The following is a 15,609-nucleotide window of genomic DNA, read 5'->3' as shown; positions in this document are numbered from 1 at the left end:
TGCAAATCACGCGGTACCCAGCAATGCAGTCTAGCGTGGGGAGGCAAGGTCTTACCTCCACCAAACTTGGACTGAAGAGTCACTGGACTGTGGGAGTCACTTGAATAGAGTTGCTGAGTTCCAGGGACCACGCTCGTCGTGCTGAGAGGGGACCCAGAGGACCGGTGATGCAGTCTTTTGTTGCCTGCGGTTGCAGGGGGAAGATTCAGTCGACCCACGGGAGATTTCTTCAGAGCTCCTGGTGCAAGAAGGAGGCAGGCTACCCCCAGAGCATGCACCACCTGGAAACAGTCGAGAAAGCCAGCAGGATGAAGCGATACAATGTTGCTAGTAGTCATCTGGCTACTTTGTTGCGGTTTTGCAGGCATCCTGAGCAGTCAGTGGTCGATCCTTTGGCAGAAGGTGAAGAGGGAGATGCAGAGGAACTCTGGTGAGCTCTTGCATTCGTTATCTGGTGAGATTCCCAAAGCAGAGACCCTAAACAGCCCGGAAAGGAGGTTTGGCTACCTAGGAAGGAGGATTGGCTACCAAGAGAGGTAAGAGCCTATCAGAAGGAGCCTCTGACATCACCTGCTGGCACTGGCCACTCAGAGCAGTCCAGTGTGCCACAGACACCTCTGTTTCCAAGATGGCAGAGGTCTGGGACACACTGGAGGAGCTCTGGGCACCTCCCCTGGGAGGTGCAGGTCAGGGGAGTGGTCTCTCCCCTTTCCTTTGTCCAGTTTCGCGCCAGAGCAGGGTTGGGGGATCCCTGAACCGGTGTAGACTGGCTTATGCAGAGATGGGCACCATCTGTGCCCATCAAAGCATTTCCAGAGGCTGGGGGAGGCTACCCCTCCCCAGCCTTCACACCTATTTCCAAAGGGAGAGGGTGTTACACCCTCTCTCAGAGGAAGTCCTTTGTTCTGCCTTCCTGGGCCAGGGCTGCCTGGACCCCAGGAGGGCAGAAACCTGTCTGAGGGGTTGGTAGCAGCAGCAGTTGCAGTGGAGACCCCGGAAAGGCAGTTTGGTAGTACCCGGGTTCTGTGCTAGAGACCCGGGGGATCATGGAATTGTCCCCCCAATGCCATAATGGCATTGGGGTGACAATTCCATGATCTTAGACATGTTACATGGCCATGTTCAGAGTTACCATTGTGACGCTGTGCATAGGTAGCGACCTATGTACGGTGCACGCATGTAATGGTGTCCCTGCACTCACAAAGTCCGGGGGATTTGCCCTGAACGATGTGGGGGCACCTTGGCTAGTGCCAGGGTGCCCACACACTAAGTAACTTTGCACCCAACCTTCACCAGGTGAAGGTTAGACATATAGGTGACTTATAAGTTACTTAAGTGCAGTGGTGAATGGCTGTGAAATAATGTGGACGTTATTTCACTCAGGCTGCACTGGCAGGCCTGTGTAAGAATTGTCAGAGCTCCCTATGAGTGGCAAAAGAAATGATGCAGCCCATAGGGATCTCCTGGAACCCCAATACCCTGGGTACCTCAGTACCATATACTAGGGAATAATATGGGTGTACCAGTATGCCAATGTGAATTGGTAAATTTAGTCACTAGCCTGTTAGTGACAAATTTGGAAAGCAGAGAGAGCATAACCACTGAGGTTCTGGTTAGCAGAGCCTCAGTGAGACAGTTAGGCATCACACAGGGAACACATACAGGGCACATACTTATGAGCACTGGGGCCCTGCTGGCAGGGTCCCAGTGACACATAGACTAAAACAACATATATACAGTGAAATATGGGGGTAACATGCCAGGCAAGATGGTACTTTCCTACAGGCAGGTTCCAGTTTATATGACAAAAAGATAGAGAAGCTGTCAACTCTAGTCAGTTACTGCGTTGAATAGTACCAACCCAGGTGGGACTGCGCGGCTCGCTGTCGGTGGTGCTGCTGCAATTAGGAGTTAAAGGGAAGTGAGTCGGTAAATTTTGATTTGGGAGCTTGGGTCACTGGCAGGTCAGAGGCGTTTCGGCTACACAGTAGCTTTGCTATGGTAAAAGCAAACCTCAAAGTCACAAAAACACAAATGTATCAAAAGTCCGCACTCGACATTCATCTTAAACAATGTGCCCTGTGGTCTTTGATGTGTGACTGTGATAGCTTTTTCTTACAATACAAGACTGCTTCTTGTATGACATCCCCAAGCATTATGGAATTTCGCATCAGTCTCTTAACAGACAACCGCCCGAAAATCTCTCGCGCCTGCATTTCTTATTCGATCCTATGCGAAAAGAGGAATCCTGTAAATGTACGGATTACGCAACATTATGAGCAGGAAATGATCTGCCCTGCATATCGGAACACTCAAGCGTTTGACAACAAATCTTTTCTTGGTAGTTCCACGAGAACTCTGAAAAGTTCACACCCAAATCAGAGGCCTGGGTATTTCAGTTTTGGCGCATTCCTGACTGTTTAATCACCAGGCCTGGTTAAGTACCATGACTGTAACCAAATGTTATTTCCTAAGCAACAGCAATGCATGATACATCGAGTGCCAGACACTTCATTAGGAGCAAGGAGGAGATGGCCCCAAGGAAAACAACTTATTCTTCTAAACGCGGCATCTGGTTAACCCTTTCACTCGAAATTAATGGCGTGTAATAGATATTCAATACCTGCCTTAAATGAACAGCCCATGTTTGATATGGAAAATGTATGGAACAAGTGACAGAACGTACCTGGATTATAAAGTGCCGCTGCTACTGTCTGCGTTCCAAATGTAGAACTTCCAAGGCACAGTCCGACACCACTCCACAATATCAATTTAAAAGTGCAGAACATGACATATGTGTCACAGTGAGGAGAATTCATAAAATTACTGTCCATTGAAAGAACTCTCTATCAAGGATCAAATTACGACTTCGGTGACTAGGCACTAGGCACTTAAATTGGCATGTGTACCATTGTAGTGCTGCGACTTAAAATAAAATGACAACATTCTAAATGAATTACATAGATTGCATTGGTGCTGATGCAATTTGTTGTGAATTATTTAGTGGAGCTCTACAGACTCCACCCAGGAGCGATAGATGAACGCCTCACTGCATGCACTGGATAAACGTAGACAAGCAAAATGAGCTTGAGTCCAGAAGAGTGCATTGATTATAGACAGCCAGAGCTAATCTGAATAGACCCACACAAGAGAGACAGGAAAGTGGCCGAGGGACATAAAATGTGTGTTCAGTAGTTAGCTGTATTGCGTTGACTGCCTATGCAATATGGATAAACTTTTAAACTGGCTGTGACATTGCATAAAACACCAGGTATTAAACAGCATAGTCAGTCATCTGTACAGCATAGAAACACAGGTGGATCAAGTGCTTAATTTGTAAATAAAAATGTAAATGTGCCGGTGCTCAAAGCCCTCTTCTTAAACATGTGGCTGCTGCAATTAAAGTTGCAAGCACGGAATACTGAGGCGGTGTAATCCTGAAGCCACCTCGGGCCTCTTCAATCTATCTAAAGCCACTTATTGCCCCTACAGCTCTCTCCTTTCTCCCTTTGTGAACCTTTTTCGTTTTTCCCTTCCTCCGTCTTTCCCATATTTGTCTTTTGCTCGCAGCAAATGCTTGGGGCAGAAGAATGAGCCCCGGCCCATAAAAATAAGTGCCGGTGCTCAGCACCGGAAACAACAAGCACAAATTAAGCACTGGGTGGATCCAGTCTTTGCATTCGGTTACCTGCAAGTTTGGTTGCGCTTCTCCTGTTCATGCATTTCAGTAACTGGTTGTCATTCCAGAATTGACTCTTTAGACATTTACGATGACTGCCCGCACCCAGGGCATGCACTAGGCTGTTCCTCTGTTACTCCAGGGTGGACCTCAGTGCTTTAATTTGTAAATAAATATGTGCCGGTGCCCAAAGCTCCCCTGCAACATGCGGCTGCTGCAATTGAATGCAAGGTCACGGAATACTGAGGGAGCGTAATCCTAAAGCCATCTTTGGCCTCTTTAATCCATTTACAGCCACTCTCTGCCTCTTCAGCACATTCTTGGAGCTTTATGCTTTCTCCCTTTGTGACGCTTTTCTGTCTTTCTTCCCACATCTTTCCCATGTGTATCTTTTGTTCATTGTAAATGCCTGAGACAGAAAAATAAGTGGCTCTCCCCAAAAATAAGTGCGTGCCCCCCACCAGCAACCACCGGCTCAAATTAAGCACTGTTGGACCCACAGGACTCGTTTCGTGCCCGTCTGCACTGAGCACATAGCTCTGCGCTTGCATCCAGTGATCTACAGTGACAGCATTGTATTTAATGCACTGTAGACCGTTATCTTTCAGGTGCACATCACAGTATTCCACAGATTGTATTGTGTTTTTATGTTAAATTTAATTGCTTCAATATGCTAAAAGAGGGTAGCTAGGCATATAGATATCTGAGTTATTTGCAAAGTGGAATCCACAATGTGTGTTCATTGGTGTTTGGACAAAATATCAGGAAAAAATATTGTGTTACAAAAATATTGTGTCCAGAATACCGGGATTTATGAAATATCATCAACAGGAATATAGAAGGTAAACTATTGGTTTTACTATTGTTTTTCTCATTGTTGTAAAAAATATTGATGTAGAAAATACTGTTGTATGTAATATCATTCGTAAATGGTAATTAGTATGTAATTTATTGTAGTGTGCTTATATACCTTTATTATTTTTTTATGTGTGTTTCAGTAAGCTGGTTTATTAGTTATGAAATTGTTTGATCTTTTATCTTTAGTTGTATTAACGTATTAAAATAATGACTTTATACTTTTGTAGTAGCAGGATGATGTGTTTTTATGGGATAAATGTGGGGGGTTTCAAAAACTATATTTTAAAGTAAAAGCTATGTTAATAATTGTAATGATATGCAAATTGGTATTTTACAACTTCTAAATTTATAGTGGCACATTAATCTTTTTAATACATTTTAATTCAATTAAAAATTATATTAATGGCATTAAAACTGAAATATTTATTGAATATTGAAGAGAAGTACATTATCGAAACAATATAAAAATAAAAATATTTACCAATTTATTCTAGTGAGGTAAAATAATTAGACATTATTTTTATATAAAAGTTTAAAATTTTGAAAACTCCTCTAGGAAAGAATTTTTAATTATACAAATATTTATTATTTTATTTCAACTTTTTAATAAATATCAATTTAACAATAAGTAAAATATTTATTAATGGTATTACATTTAAAATAGAATGTTTTAATTACAAAAAATGTAACTTATTAAAATAATGTAAAAATTAAAAATATTTCACAATTCATTTAAATAAAGTAAAATGATTAGAAATTATTTTTACACGAACATTTAAAATTTGATATTTTTGCTGGAAAATATTTTTCAATGATACAAATATTTTACATGTATACATTTATTTTGTTTACTGTTATAATTTTAAAATAAAATTATAATTTTAAATTGCTATAATGAAAAAGTGGTTTTACATCATTTTTATTTTCATGATTGTTAATTTTTTATTACTATTTTATTTTTATGGTATGAAGTTTAGGACTGGTAATTAATATTTGTATATTACTGTTAATTATTGATTGTAATAATTTTTTAATATATTTATGCGTAATATGTATATATAGAATTGTAGTCTTGGGTAGTGTATTTTAGATTAAATGTAATTGTATTTTATAGTTAAAAATTGTGTATGAGTGAGGAGTATTGATTGTGTATGCAAAATGCTTAATTTGTACTAGCTTTTTAAAATTGTTTTAGATTGAAGTGTACATAGTAATTCTCACTTTTCTAATGTCTAACACCTTCCTCAAATATCCTTAGATTGGAGTGGAAATAGTAAGTGTAAACCCTTTAGTGTCCACCACCACCCTCAAGTAGATTTTGATTGAAATGGTAGTAGTAAATTTCACCCCTTTATTGTCCAACACCTTCTTCCAATATGGGTTAGATTGGAGTGGGAAGAGCAAACTCTTTAGTGTCCAACACCTTCTAATATGGTTAGACAGGGGTGGACATACTAAATGTCACTCTTTAAGTGTCCAACATGTTTCCCTAGTATGGTTAGACTGGAGTGGGAGTAGTGAATGTCTCACCTTTGGGCCTGGTTATGAGTCTGGTGATCACAAGACCGCAAGACTCGTGGTGGTGGTCAGACCTCCGCAGCTGTGGCAGTCTGACCGCCACATTACGAGTTTGGTGGGCAGACCTGCCAACAGACCATGGTCTCCGCCAGGATCCAAGATTCCTTTGGGCTGAACTCAGTGCTACCCTGCTGATTACAAATTTGTTCTCTGCCAGCCTTTTCATCGTGGTTTCCCCACCATGAAAAGGCTGGCGAAGAACAAGTGTTGGGGGCCCCAGGGTGGCCCTTGCAGTGCCCATGCCGAAGGCAGTGCAGTGGCCCCCCTGCTCAGCTTTGCAGACAGTGCGCATTCCGAGGGTGCTGGTGGGCCCCTTCTGTGCTACAAGATACCACTCGCCTCCTTTAAGGGACAAGCGGGAACGCCCCATTTCAAGGTTTCCGCCGGTCAGCCAGGTCAGCCTGGCAGCAATCTAGTAATAGGGCGGGAGGGGGACACCACCACCATGGAGGTAGCCTCCTCTCCGCAAGTTTCGCGGTCCTACATTGGGACCACCAAACTCATAAATGGCCCATAAGTGTCCCATGCCTTCCCCAAATATGGTTAGATTGTAGTGGGAATAGTAAATGTCACCTTTTTAGTGTCCAACACTTTCCCACGATGTGGTTATATTGGAGTGGGAATAGTAAATGCCACCCTTTTAGTGTCCAATACCTTCCCCAAATAGGCTTAGATTGAATTTGGAATAGTAAATGTTACAATTTTAGTGTCCAACACCTTCCCGCAGAATGGTTAGATTGCAGTGGGAATAGTCAATGTCACCCCTTAAGTGTCCAACATCTTCCTCCAATATGGTTATATTGGAGTGGGAATTGTAAATGTCATCCCTTTAATATCTTACAGCTACCCAAAATAGCTTTAGATTGGAGTAGGAATAGTAAATGTCATCCCTTTAGTGTCCAACACTTTCCCTCAATATTGTTATGTTGCAATAGGAATAGTAAATTGCACCATTTTAGTGCCCAATGTTTTCCCCAGATTGATTTACAATAGAATGGAAATATCACCTCTTTAATGTCCAGCACCTTCCCCAAATTGGTTTTGATTGGAGTGGGAATAGTAATTGTTAACCTTTCAATGTCTAATACTTTTTTTTAAATGGTTTATGTTGGAGTATGATTATTTAATTTTAGCCCAAAATCCTTTATTTTAATTGTATTTGTTTGTGGTAGATATAGTTAGTGGTATTTTATTAGTATTGTTGGTGTTTAGAAATAAAATGAAAAAAATAGTTATTTGTATGTTTGCAGGCAATGATATCGTTAATTACCTTTTTGATGGAATAAAGACACGTAACACATTTTTATTCATTTTATTGATGTTTTCAAAGATTTGTATTGTATAATTTAAAATTTTTAAACATACATATTTCACCTTAAAAATAAACATTTATATAAAGGTAAGTAAATGAAAAAAATCTTGATTTTGTTTTAAAAAGTAAATTATAGTTAATTACTACTGTATGTTGTATATTTTCCACTTTTATTTTCATTTTTTTCACAGTAGTTTAGTTTAGGTATTTTCAGAATATATTAAATAATTGTATATATTTTAATTTGTACTTTACAATTTTATAACATTTTAGCAACATTTTACAATATTTCCCATTCATTTTTATGGGAAGATAGTTTTTTTTTTTTAGTTTCAGTTAGCAGCCACTTTTTACTGCTATCTCCTATTCTGCAACCTATTTATGTTATTTTCAGTGTATTTTCTTGGGGCAAGGTCACAGTAAGGCGCTGTTGTTCATCCGAACCAGTAAGTCCTTTTTTAAGAATTTTCAAGAGTTTTGAGGGCAGGGTGTATTTTGGTGTATTTTGATGCATTAGTAGGAATGTTTTTCACTAGTCTGTAGTTTTGGTTTGTAATAAACCAATGCTTTTAACTTTGATTTAAATTTTTTCTGTAGCGTTTCCTTTTTTATTCCAAACACTTTGTCTCTGATTAAGAGTTTGTCGGTCGGAAAAACCCGACCTCCAAACTTCAGATGAAGAGACCGCCACGGTGCTGGTGGTCTTCCCACCGCCCCATTCTGAGTTTTCCACTGGGCTGACTGGCAGAAACCAAGGTTTCCACCAGTCAGCCCAGTGGAAAGCATGGCAGCAATGGACTTGGCATCACATGGAGCCAAGTCCAATGCTGTCTCACAGGGTGCCTCCCTAGGAACCAGACAGTCTGCACAGCAGACAGTGCGCATTCCGACGGTGCTTGGGAGAGGGGCCCCCCATAGGCAAGGGAGGTTCTGGGGCTCCCCTGTGGCCCCCTGCACTTGTTTTCCACCAGGCTTTTCATGGCAGTTGAACTGCCACTGAAAGGCTTGCAGAGAACTTGGTGGCTGATTACAACCATGACCGTTGTCATCCCATTGGGAGCAAAGATCCTGGTGGAGAAGGCAGTCTTTTGGCAGTCCGACCACCATGGTCGTAATGTGGTGGTCGGACCACCTCAGCCAAAGGGGTCTGACCACCACAGCGAGTCTGGCGGTCTTGAGACTGCCAAACTTGTAATAGGGCTCTTTATTGGTTTTTATGGTTCCTACATACTTTGGATTGCTTCACAGGATCTTTATTGGACTTGTTTTATTTTTGCATTTATTTTGGGCTTTTTGGACAATATTGTTCCCATTTTTGGTGGATTATGATTTTTTACTATGTAGATATAGAGGAAGGTCTGCAGCTACAGAACAGGAAGTTTTATTTATTTAATCTATTTTGGGTGGGACTTTGAAAGGTTAATATTTGTTTTGTAATCTACTCCTTTGTTATTTATGAAGAGTTTGACTTTCAATTGTAGCATGTCTTGCATTTCTTTGGTTTGTTTGCTGCATTTAGGGGCACTTTGCTCTTTTTGTGATGCTACTATAAATGTATAGAGTGTAAGATGGGTTGTGCATTGTGTGGTTTAGAATGCATTGTGCCATCCTTTAACTTGAACTGTGTGGTTTGTTTTGGTTTCTTGTGCCAAAGTGCTGTCACAGACATCCCATCATGGTATTTAGAACTTTGGTTGGCGTCTGTGTCCATAGTGATGCAGTCTGCTAACCTAAGTGTCTTCAAAAGAATCTATGAGGGGGCATAGTTTGTCTTAATTTTGTTAATAGAAAGAGCTTCCTATTAGTAAATTGTAGTTGTTGCCTAACTCTGCGAGAAGGACAAAGGGTAGCGCTATCATTTTTTAAATTTCAAATGCATATTCCCTGTTTGTATAATATTCTACACACTGCAGATTGTTGGAGGTGTCTCCAGATGCTTTGATTGAAATGATAGTAACAGCTTTGTATGATTGTGTTTGAGTAAATCTTTAACCTGATTTGAGTCATGCCTTGATCGAAGTCTATATTGTTTTCTGTGTGTAGCAATATGTTTAATGTGGGTTAATAGGTCGTAGTAAGTGCTGCTTTATTTATTTGGTAGTAGGGCATTTATAAAAGGGATATTTGTATTTTGATATTCACCATGTATGGAGTATACCTGAGTGAATGATTTTGGTACACATTTTTAAGGTCCCATCCACCATTCACTTTGACAATGGCTAAGGTTTAGTAAGTTATTTGCTGTAGGGTATATTAGGATTTGTTTCCGACTAGTTAGGTTGTTATGTAAAAGGAAAGGTCCTTCATTATGTGCAATAGTTAAATCTTCAAATATTTCTCTGTTTTGTTATCTACTAGGGACAAGGGGATTATCACTGGTGACTTTTTTAGTTCGTTCAGTTAAACATTTTAATGTCAGTAAAGGTGGTAGCTAGCCTGTAATGTGTTTGAGGACCTTTGCTTATATAACTTGGTTGTGGGTTTGGTCTGTTTTGGTTGTGGGTTCCTGGGACCTAGTGCTTGCCTCTCTTATATCTTGCGTTATTTCCTTTACCTCTATTTCTGTCATATTTGTGCTCTCTTACATGGATTACATTATCTTTTGAAGTTGCCCTCACATAGCATGCATTTGAATAATATTTGGAACAGTTTCAATTTATATTTCCTATTGACACACTTCCTTGGCTGTAGATGCAGTCCTTGTGATTTAGAAACTGCTTTCCTTTCTGTGAACATATGTACTTTGCTGCTTCGGTCATTGTATCTGAGAGTAGTCTAACAGTATAAATGTATGCAATACTTTGAAGTTTGTCTACTTCTTATTTACATGTAAAATTATGTAACTACTTCCATGTTGTATACTTACATGTATTTTCTGTTGATATGTTTGACATAATTTTGCAACTTTTCCACTGGGGGTGTTCCAATGTGAGGCCGGTGCTTCCTTTTTTGTTGGATAAAAACATTAGTTTCACTTTCAATGTTAACTTGGTGGTAGTTTCTGGTAGTTTGTAGAGGTTGAGGTCATTAGTTTTTTTTTTACTTGCTATTTGGGTAAGCGTGTAGTTTACAAAAATGCACGTATACCTACTATTCTTATATCGTTTTGCAGGTTTGTGGTAGTCATTTTTGTCTGGCAACTTATCACATTTTCAAGTCGTAGACTTCTCTCTTTGGAAGCCTACATAAAGAGAGAGAAGTCTGATAGTGTTTTATTCATAATTTGTTATTTTGTATTTCTAAGTTTATAAACAAGTCCATTTTAATTTAAACATAAGTTTTACTTCCTTGGTTAGGTAGTTGTTGAGATATATATATTTATTTTTTAATGGTTTAGTGAGAGAGTTTCGGCAGAGTTTTTATGTCGTGCAGCATTTCTCATTTTTGAAGTATTTAGGTTTTTAAATTAGTATTGATACATTTGTTTGTCTGATTTTATTGGTTATAGTCGTTTACATTTTTATTGTATTGGTTGGTTTAGTTTTAGATTGAATTGTTTTTATCAGTTATGTGGTTCTATTCTTAACACTAATTTAGCTTTTATTTGTTTAGTATGATACATTGTTGTTTGATAGTTTTGAATATAAAAGTACATATATATATACATATATATATATATATGTCTCCGTACACAACATCTCTTTTAATGGGAACCCCTAACCCTGCAGTGCAGCTTCAGCTAACGGGGATGTAGAGTCCCTTAAGCAAATCTGTCCAAGAAAAATGTTGAGGGCCAGATCCTGGAACAATCAAATGTTTATTTTCAAAATGAAAGTTACAGCAAGTTCCTTTTCCTCCTTTTCCTGACGTGTTTCGGCTTTCTACAAATTATAATTAGTAGTAGTCATGCACTTTTACATTCAGACTGGCACGCAATGACAGGTAACAGCCTACAATTCCCAGAATGCACCAAAGGAGTAATCAGTAATTGCTCAAGTCCATAGTGTTCATTTAAATTGTGCTGTAATAATGTTTAACCACTGCAGACAAACTGTAAAATTTTCAATTCAGGTTCATATTTTCAAAGTTTCTACAACATCCTATAGCCACGTTCCACGGGCCATTAAAATTCTTACTCAAGTCACACTTAATAGTTTCTCCACTCGTAATTTTTATTGCCATAACATTATAATTTCACTGGAAAACAAGAGGGACCAGAAGTTGCTAAGAAGAGGAATAAATACCCCTCTTCTGTCCCTTTCTCACCTCTGCACTCACACTTCCAAGTAAAATCCTTTATAGGGCACAGGCGAGCGCATTAAGTCTCCCAAATTAAATCCATGCACAACATCTCTGTGAATAGGAACCCCCCAAACCCTTCAGGGCAGCTTCAGCTAACGGGGATGGACAATCCCATAAGCAAATCTATTGAAGACAAATGCTGAGGCCTAGCTCCTGGAACAACCAAATGTTTATTTTCATACTGAAAGTTACAGCAAGTTCCTTTTCCTCCTTTTCCTGATGCCTTTTGGCTTTCTGCAAGCCATTTTTGATGTAGCCTTGTTCACAGGTAAGTATATAAAATTTAGGTTGTTGTTCTAATATCTGTTGTGGGTTGTATTGTTATGATTTGAGGTACATAAATTATTTATGTAGGATATTTATATTTCATTTAAACATGTGTATAAAGTGTTTTAGGTTTATTGCAAATAACTGTTTTATGTAAAAAGTGATTTTATTTCTTAATGACTATTTAATCATTTTGGCCATAATATTGTAGTCTAAATCATGTAAATCAAGTTGTTTGACATATGATATGTTTATTTTAAGGTAATGATATTTTTGTTTTCGATACTTCTGTTTTCAATATAAATCAATATTTTTAACAATATATGTGTTGTCAATATTTGTGGTTTACTAGTTAAGTATAGGAAGTTAATATTGTTGTTGCCAATTTTTAATTTCAGATATTTTTGTATTCTGATACTGCATGCAACGATAAAATGTCTGTGATCCGTACTCATTAATACCGCTAGAGCATTGTACATGTGTTCAATGCTGTCTTGCAAATACTCTATACAGAGCCAGATAAATGCAACTACAATACAATAGACCTAGTTTAATACAGGTCAGAGACTACATGTACTTCATGCTGTGCCATATAATATACACACCACAGTTTAATAATGGAAGCACACATTATTATACATTATAACTATTGGTAAAACACTGTAAATCACTGCACACACTGCTGAGTGAGTTTATGTCATACTGTGATAATGCCCTTTATATGTATTACAATGGTACCATTGACTGCATAACACAAAGACATTCATAGCAGAGAATGTACTGAAACATATTATTTAATTACAACAAAAAAATCATAGGTCGCTATTCAGCATTTAAGAGCATGTTTCGTAAGTCAAAGATATTTTAAACATAGTTGGTGTAAAAAAAGTATTATTTTCCTGGGGTCGTAATTCAAAAAGAAAAATCATCTCAATTCATTTCTATGGGAAGCTGAACTAGAACCAATACGTCAGGGTCAGGTCACCATGATACAGTTGTGTGAGGTTAAGAACTCTGAAGATTGTTGTAAATTAATAAACAATACTCAAAATCACTTATTTACATAGGGTCAAGAGCTGTGCTAGGATTATCGTCATCATAGACAAATCCTTTTTACAACAAAAACTGATAAAGATTACAGGTTTGGTATTATTAAGATAACACGTGCAGACTGCATTTGTGTATCATTTGTACTAAAATGCTTCTGAACATTGTGCAAGGCTGTAATTGCGTAGGTTAGCACTTGCTAGCCAGACGTATTTGCTTTGACAATGCTTTCCACTCAATGCAACACTTTACAGTTTGTACCTCTTGAGTCATAAATCTGACTCAAGAGGGACATCCTCAAGCCATTATAGGATGGCCCTCTTGAGTTAGGCATAAATGCTTGAAGAATCTTTCAAAAAGGTGCACTTCCACAAATGCTAATAGCTGCTTCTCTTGAGTCAGGCACAAGCGCTTAAAGAGTCATAAAAATTCCAGCTAATCAAACTATTTATTATATGTCCCTCTTGAGTCAGGCATGAGTAAGTAGCCTTAGACAGTTATTTTGGCTTTCAGACTCTTTACCGAAAGATGGGCCAAAATCTGTAAGCAATGCCTGAAAACCCTGATGGAGAAATAAACCCATGACTGAAGGCGACTAACCCAAACCTGTTCTGCACATGTAGTAAATAATAGATCATGGAAAAAGCTGCACTGTCAAGCTGGACTTTAAAACCTGAGTTGTTCTGGTGTCCTATGGTCTTACAGTACCTGCTTCTGGACCCTATATGTGTAAAGAAATGCAACAAAAATCTGAATAAACAAATATCAAATTGTTTCTCAAAAATCACCATTTTATTTTGAAAACAGTTTATGATTCATTCCATCTAATGGTTAAATAATGTCTGATTGGAATGAAACAAACATTACTGTAAGTGGGTGAGTTGCCAAACCTAGCAGTGTGTGAAAAATGCAATTAAGAATGCCATATTTCAACAGCACTTGAAACTAGCTTCACAATTTTATTGTCCCTATTTTTCATGTGTAGTCAAAGGAAGATGAAGCAGAGCTCTGTGGAGTATTCATAAGGTGACAGAGGAAGAGCTGCAGCAGCAAAGGAGACTCCCATGGTCTCAACCAGGTTTAGCCTACCCCTACTGCTCCCCCAAATCTTCATTAACCACAATATTTGCTATGTTTTTCGGTGGTCAACAGAAGCTTTGAATCAGACATAAAGTGCCTCTGTGATGGCAAAGGATAAATCATATTTCAGGCATTGATGAGATTAATGCCATGCCTTCTTCAATATTTGGCACCATACACAGTTCTAAGAAACTAAATGGATATGTTGAAAATAACTTACTTTGAAAGAGAGAGTTCAGCTCACTGTGAAGTAGAAACATCATATATGAATTCCCAGTTCCTGTACAGAAATGGGTGCAATGAATCAATCCTTAGTACAAGCGGGCTCTTAAAATTCACAATAATTTTGTGAGCACTTTGGAATACATTTAGGAGAGTTAAAGAACTCATCAAATGCCAATGGAAGGGTTATAATGTTACAGAAGTGACCCAAACAAACCCAGGGACAGAAGTGACTGACACCCACCTCAAGAGCTAGAACATCTTCGAGGCAACTTACATATTTTCTTCAGCAGGATCCATCTAACCGATGTCAAAAAGGCCTAATTATTATACCTGTAACAAGTTATGAAATAGGAGGAGGCACTGTAAGAGGAAGATGGCGAGCATCCAGGGTCATAATTCATTTATTACATCAAGAGCTCAAACATTTTGTGGACCAGGTTACAATTGAAGGACAGTTGAATGTGGCTGTCCTGAATCATTACAGTCTGAAACACTGGTGAACCAGGACTTAGATATATAGAATGCCTTATCATATTGCAGCTAATTGGCATGGGCTCATATGTGAAGCTCCACTGCACCCTAAACTACTGAGGCTTAATTCAACAATCATTCCTCTGTGAACAGTGTTTTGTACTGCTGGATATTCACATTAAGTAACATTTAACTCTGGTTATGATACTACCACTCACAAAAAAACAATAGGCACATCAAGCCCATGATGGCTATTTCACGGGAAGACCATTTTATTAGTTGAACCTCAAAGACAAACAAGTTGATTAGTATAGGAAGAGTTTCTCTTGGTGTGCAGAGGTAGGTATTTGTCAGTTACTGCTGCAGGGACTATGTGCTAATGTACTCAATGGGGGATGGACTTTTTGTACATTACATAGCTGTGTTGAGAGCTCAGAGGAGTTACTGTGTGCACTTTGTATAAGTTGGTTGGTTTTATCCTATGTACCGTAACTGTGACTGAGTTTTGCTATCAATTTTAACTTACTAGTGCAAGGAAATTGTTTTATGATCTGATGGCAAGCCATAAGTATAAAAAGTCCACTTTCCATTACTTCTTGCCATATTTCTTAAATCCTGTTTTCATTCAATGTTTTGCATTTTCATCACCATTTATGTTTTGTGTACTATACTAGTGAGAATCCTACATTGCTAGACACCTATCATGTCTTATCATGTCACCACACTTCCAATTACTTTGCTCGTCCTAGGGGGTAGAGAATCGGTGAGAGTCCAAATACCTCGGTCATGTCCTTCTTCTACCACTCAATCATTTCCTCCAACAACCACCAGGAAATCTAGAAAGAAAAAA

This window comes from Pleurodeles waltl, chromosome 3_1, assembly GCF_031143425.1.
Source record: "Pleurodeles waltl isolate 20211129_DDA chromosome 3_1, aPleWal1.hap1.20221129, whole genome shotgun sequence".
Classification (NCBI taxonomy): Eukaryota; Metazoa; Chordata; class Amphibia; order Caudata; family Salamandridae; genus Pleurodeles; species Pleurodeles waltl.
The sequence above is the reverse complement of the archived record's forward strand: the minus strand, read 5'-3'. Positions refer to the sequence as shown.